Genomic DNA, 6,866 nt, shown 5'->3' on the forward strand with positions numbered 1-6,866 from the left:
AGATGTCTATGTCAATTTCTGAAGATGAGAAACAGTTGTTCAGAAGTTGGTCTTTATCTTGGGCACAACTAAGAATCATTAAAGAGTTTCATGTAGGAGTTTGTCATAACAAAGTTCTCTTCAAGTAGAGAAGGAAAGAGATGTGGAAATCATCGTATTTGTACTACAAAATTAAAGAAAAGTAAGCCCTTTCAATTTTGAAGATGAAGTTTTTTAAGATGTTGCTCAATGACTTTAAATAGCCTAACCTTCAATCTGCCGATGATAAATGGGTAATAAATTTTTCTAAAGCAAAATAAGTCAATATAATTATAGTTTTATATTTTATCTTTTTAAAAAGTGAATATGTTTTATATTCAATCATAATGAATTTTCTAGTCATTCTTAGTCATCTGAAGAATAATTATCTTTTTAAATAGTTCACTGAAATATAATCCATCATGCCGTTCACTCATTTAAAGTGTAAAATTCAATGGTTTTTAGTGTATTCACAGATATGTGCAAACATAACCATAGTCAATTTGAGAATGTTTTCATCGCCTCAAGAAGAAACCCCGTACCCTTTAACCATCACCATCTTAGGCTCCCACCTCACCCCCCTCCAGCCCTAAACAACCATTAATTTCCTTTCTGTCCCTATAGATACCCTAGTCTGGATTGTCATATGAATTGGATTATATATGTGGTATTTTGTGACTTCTTTCAGTTGCCATGTTTTCAAGGTTCATCCACGTTGTAGCATGTATCAGTACTTCAGTATGGCCAAGTAAAAATCCACAGTATGTATATACCATATTTTGTTTATCCATGGGCATTTGGTTTGTTTTCACCTTTTGACTATTATGAATAATCCTGCTATAAACTTTCAGATTCAAGGTTTTGTGTGGACATATGCTTTCATTTCTCTTGGGCAAATACCTAGGAGTAAAATGACTGGTTATATGGTAACTATGTGTATAATCATTTAAGGGACTGCCAGACTGTTTTCCACAGCTGCTGCCCCATTGTACATCCCCACCAGAAGTGTATGAGAATCCCATTGTGTCCACATCCTCAACAACACTTTCTCTCTGAGTTTTTTTTTTTTTAAAGATTATTATTTATTCATTTGAGACAGAGAGACACAGAGAGAGAGAGAACATAAGCAGGAGGAGAGGGAGAGGGAGAAGCAGACTCTCCACTGAGCGGGGAGCCCAACATGGGGCTCGATCCCAGGACCTGGAGATCATGACCTGAGCCAAAGGCAGATGCTTAACCATCTGAGCCACCCAGGTGCCCCATATCTCTGAGTTTTTTATGCTAGCCATCCTAGCGGGTGTGAAGTGGTATCTCCCGTGGTTTGATTTGCATTTCCCTAATAACTAATGGTGTTGAGCATCTGTTCATGTACTTATTGGCCATTTATATAATTTCCTTGGTGAAATATCTATTCTGATCCTTTGCCCATTCTTCATAGGGTTATTTGTATTTTATTATTAAATTTTAAGAGTTCTGTATATATCGATGCAAATCCTTTATCATATATACGAGCTGCAATGTTGTCTCAATCTCTGGATTCTTTGTGATGAAGCACAAAGTTTTTAATTTTGATGAAGTCCAATTTTTCTTTTGTTACTTATGCTTTTACTGTTGTATCTAAGAATGCTTTGTCAATGTCATCAATATTTAGCCAAATGTTTTCTTGTGAAAGTTTTATAATTTTAGCTTTCATATTTAGGTCTTTGATCCATTTTGATTTAATTTTTGAGTATGCAAAGGGGTAGGGGTTCAACCTCATTTTTTTGCAAGGGGTGATCCAGTTACCTCTACATGCTTTGTTGAAAAGACAATTCTTTCCCTATTGAAAGGTCTTGGCACCCTTGTGAAATATCAGTTGATCACAAATGTATGTATGGACTTATTTCTTGACTCTTAGTTCCTTTTCATTGAGATATATGTTTATTTTTCTACTATTACCACACTGTCTTGATTATCATTGCTTTGTAGTAGTCTTGGAATCAGAGAGTGTGAGTCTTCTTCTCTTTCAGCATTATTTTGACTATTTAGGTCCCTTGTAAATGCATGTGAATTTTAGAGTCAGCTTTTCAATTTCAAAAAGGAATTATCTAGGAGTCTGATAGCAATTTCATTGAATCTATAGGTCAGTTCAGGGAGTATTGCCATTTCAAGAATGTGGTATTTTTTGATTCATGAACATAGGATGCTTTCCCATTTATTTAAATCTTCTTTAATTTCTTTCAACAATATTTTGTAGTTTACAGAATATAAGTTTTGCACTTCATTTGTTAATTTATTCCTAAGTGTTTTATTCTTTTTGATGCTATTGTAAATGAAATTGTAATTACCTTTTAAGATTCTCAAAAGTTGGAGATTGATACACAAATACATAAAAAGAAATTAATCAGTGTCATAATTACATCAATTAAAAACTGGATAAAGTAAAATCTCTGTCCTGTTACTTTAAAAACTTTTACTGAAGGGGCGCCTGGGTGGCTCAGTTGGTTAAGCAACTGCCTTCGGCTCAGGTCATGATCCTGGAGTCCCTGGATCGAGTCCCACATCGGGCTCCCTGCTCAGCAGGGAGTCTGCTTCTCCCTCTGACCCTCCCCCCTCTCATGTGCTTGCTCTCTCTCATTCTCTCTCTCTCAAATAAATAAATAAAATCTTTAAAAAAAAAAAAAAACTTTTACTGAATAATGATGTGATTTCTGAGGATCCGATCTCTTCTATTGATAAAGCCACTTAACTGCTCAAACTGTTTTGAAAGCAGTACATATAAAAACCAAGAATAATTATGCATTTAAGTGTAGAATTCTCCATTTTTGTTCAGATTTCTACTTAATAGTCTCATTTTATTATCCTGTGTAGTGTCCGTATGACTTTTGTCAATTTAAGTTGCAGTGTGGCTACATGTATCAATAACATGTTTGTACTTACACCTAAATCTACCACTATCATCCATCTCACCATACCATAATGTGAACACAAACTTGCCATGGTTGCTTTTTTTTTTTTTAAAGATTTTATTTATTTATTTGACAGAGAGAGAGACAGCTAGAGAGGGAACACGAGCAGGGGGAGTGAGAGAGGGAGAAGCAGGCTCCCGGCCGAGCAGGGAGTCCAATGTGGGGGTCGATTCCAGGACCCTGAGATCACGACCTGAGCCGAAGGCAGACGCTTAACTGACTGAGCCACCCGGACACCACGAAAAGACACACTTTCTAGCTCTCAATTTTTATGATGTTTTCAAAAATCACTAGACTACCTAAATTTGTTCTTAGCCAGAAACATGTTCATTTATCATGTCTCTAGTATTTTGTTTTGTTTTGTTTTGTTTGCTTCTTCCGTCTAAAATGTTACTCTAGGGGGGGCGGAGCAAGATGGCGGAGGAGTAGGAGACCTGGATTTCGTCTCCTCTCAGGAATTCAGCTGGATAGGGATCAAACCATTCTGAACACCTACAAACTCAACAGGAGATCGAAGAAAAGAATAGCAACAACTCTCTGAACAGAAAAGCGACCACTTTCTGGAAGGTAGGACGTGCGGAGAAGTGAATCCGAGGTGATATTCGGGAGGATAGACGGCGGGGGAGGGGCCTCCGGGCCGCTTCTGGCAAGTGATAGAGCCGCGGAGCACAAAATCGGAACTTTTAGAAGTCTGCTCCGCTGAGGGACGTCACTCTGGTGGCGAAGTGGGGGGTGGAACCCTCGTGGGACAGTGTGGTCTCAGGACCCTCGGGGTCACAGAAAGACCGGGGGTGCCTGAGTGCGGCAGAGCTCCCAGGTATCGGAGCAGGGAAGCCGGCTGCAGAGACAGAGCCCAGGCGCGGGCTCTCAGCTCGGGGTTGCCATAAACCGTGATCCGCGGCACAGTCGGGCCACTGCCCCTCCAGCAGGGACCCGACAAGCGGCAGATCCGGGGAGACTCACCTTCTTCCCCCAGGAGGAGAGGTGCGGGAGCGCACCGCGGGGATCTGCTGGGTTTGGAGACTCCACCCGGGGTCGGGTGCCAGATAGAAAGGCGTGGTCACAGGCCGGGTGAGCGCGGAGTGTGGCCGGAGACCGGGGAGACGGGAGTGACTGACGGCTTTTCTCTGGGGGCTCACTGAGGAGCGGGACCCCGAGTTCTCGGCTCCGCCGGGGCGGAGACTGGGAGGCTGCCATTTTCACTCTCCGCCTCCAAAGCTGTACGGAAAGCTTGCAGGGAACAAAAGCTCCGGAGAGCAAACCCGAGCAGATTACTTAGCCCGGACCGGCAAGGGCGGGGCAATTTTGCCTCCGGCAAAGACATTTGGGAACCACGGCAACAGGCCCCTCCCCCAGAAGATCAGCGAGAACAGCCAGCCAAGACCAAGTTTACCGATCAATGAGAACGGCAGAACTCCAGCGCTAGGGGAATACTGCACATAGAATTCATGGCTTTTTTACCATGATTCTTTAGTCTTTCAAAGTTAATTATTTTTTTTAACTGTCTTTTTTTCTTTTTTTTTGAATTTTTCTTTTTCCCTTTTTCAACCAACATCTTATCAATCCCTTTTTAAAAAAAAAACATTTTTATTTTTCATTTTTAAAGTCATATTCTATCCCTTCATAGTAGTTACCCGTATTTTTGGCAAATATATATAAGTTGTTCTCTCTTTAAAATCTTGAGATAGTTTCTTCTAACAGATCAAAATATACTCTAAATCTCTAGTGTATGGTTTTTTTCTACTCCCCTGCCTGATCACATTCTCTCCCTTTTTTCTTTCTTTCTTTTTTTTATCCTCTTCTTTCTTTTTTCAAACAACTTATCAAATCCTTTTTTAAAATTTTTTATAATTTCCATCTTTACAGTCATATTCCATCCCTTCATCATATCAACCCTTATTTTTGTACATATATAAGTTTTTCTTTCTTTAAAATTTTGGGAGGGACTTTCTTTTAACAGACCAAAATACACCCAAAATCTAGTGTGTGGCACTGATCTATAATCCAGCCTGATCATATTTGATCACATTCTGTTTTTGTTTTGTTTTGTTTTGTTCTGCTTTTGTTTGTTTTTATCTTTATTTTTTTCTTTTTTCTTTTTTTCTTTCCTTTTCTTTTTTCTCTCTTTCCCTTTCTTTTCCCACTGCTTCAGGTCTTTTCTGATTTGTTTAGAGTATATTTTCTGGGGACGTTGTTACCCTGCTAGCATTTTGTTCTCTCATTAATCTATTCTCCTCTGCACAAAATGACAAGACGGAAAAAATCACCTCAACAAAAAGAACAAGAGGTAGTACCGACTGCCAGGGACCTACTCAATACGGACATTAGTGCGATGTCAGATCTAGAGTTCAGAATCATCACTTTAAAGATACTAGCTGGGCTTGAAAAAAACATGGAAGTTATTAGAGAAACCCTTTCTGGAGAAGTAAAAGAACTAAAATCTAACCAAGTAGAAATCAAAAAGGCTATCAATGAGGTGCAATCAAATATGGGGGCGCTAACTGCGAGGATAAATGAGGCAGAAGAAAGAATCAGTGAGATAGAAGACCAAATGATGGAAAATAAAGAAGCTGAGAAAAAGAGAGATAAACAACTACTGGATCACGAGGGCAGAATTCGAGAGATAAACGATACCATAAGACGAAACAACATTAGAATAATTGGGATCCCAGAAGAAGAAGAAAGAGAGAGAGGGGCAGAAGGTATAATGGAGCAAATTATAGCAGAGAACTTCCCTAATTTGGGGAAGGAAACAGGCATCAAAATCCAGGAAGCACAGAGAACCCCTCTCAAAATCAATAAAAATAGGTCAACACCCCGACATCTAATAGTAAAACTTACGAGTCTCAGAGACAAAGAGAAAATCCTGAAAGCAGCTCGGGAGAAGAGAGATGTAACCTACAATGGTAGAACCATTAGATTGGCAACAGACTTATCCACAGAGACCTGGCAGGCCAGAAAGGACTGGCAGGACATATTCAGAGCACTAAATGAGAAAAATATGCAGCCAAGAATACTATATCCAGCTAGGCTGTCATTGAAAATTGAAGGAGAGATAAAAAGCTTCCAGGACAAACAAAAACTAAAGGAATTTGCAAACACAAAACCAGCCCTACAACAAATATTGAAAGGGGTCCTCTAAGCAAAGAGAGAGCCTAAAAGCAACATAGACCAGAAAGGAACACAAACAATAGACAGTAAGAGTCACTTTACAGGCAATACAATGGCACTAAATTCCTATCTTTCAATAGTTACCCTGAATGTAAATGGGCTAAATGCCCCAATCAAAAGACACAGGCTATCAGATTGGATTAAAAAACAAGACCCATCGATATGCTGTCTGCAAGAGACTCATTTTAGACCCAAAGACACCCCCAGATTGAAAGTGAGGGGGTGGAAAACCATTTACCATGCTAATGGACACCAAAAGAAAGCTGGGGTGGCAATCCTTATATCAGACAAATTAGATTTTAAACCAAAGACTGTAATAAGAGATGAGGAAGGACACTATATCATACTTAAAGGGTCTATCCAACAAGAAGATCTAACAATTGTAAATATCTATGCCCCTAACATGGGAGCAGCCAATTATATAAGGCAATTAATAACAAAAGCAAAGAAACACATCGACAACAATACAATAATAGTGGGGGACTTTAACACCCCCCTCACTGAAATGGACAGATCATCTAAGCAAAAGATCAACAAGGAAATAAAGACTTTAAATGACACACTGGACCAAATGGACTTCACAGACATATTCAGAACATTCCATCCCAAAGCAACGGAATACACATTCTTCTCTAGTGCCCATGGAACATTCTCCAGAATAGATCACATCCTAGGTCATAAATCAGGTCTCAACCGGTACCAGAAGATTGGGATCATCCCCTGCCTATT

Source organism: Halichoerus grypus, chromosome 4 (assembly GCF_964656455.1).
Source record: "Halichoerus grypus chromosome 4, mHalGry1.hap1.1, whole genome shotgun sequence".
NCBI classification, from domain to species: Eukaryota; Metazoa; Chordata; class Mammalia; order Carnivora; family Phocidae; genus Halichoerus; species Halichoerus grypus.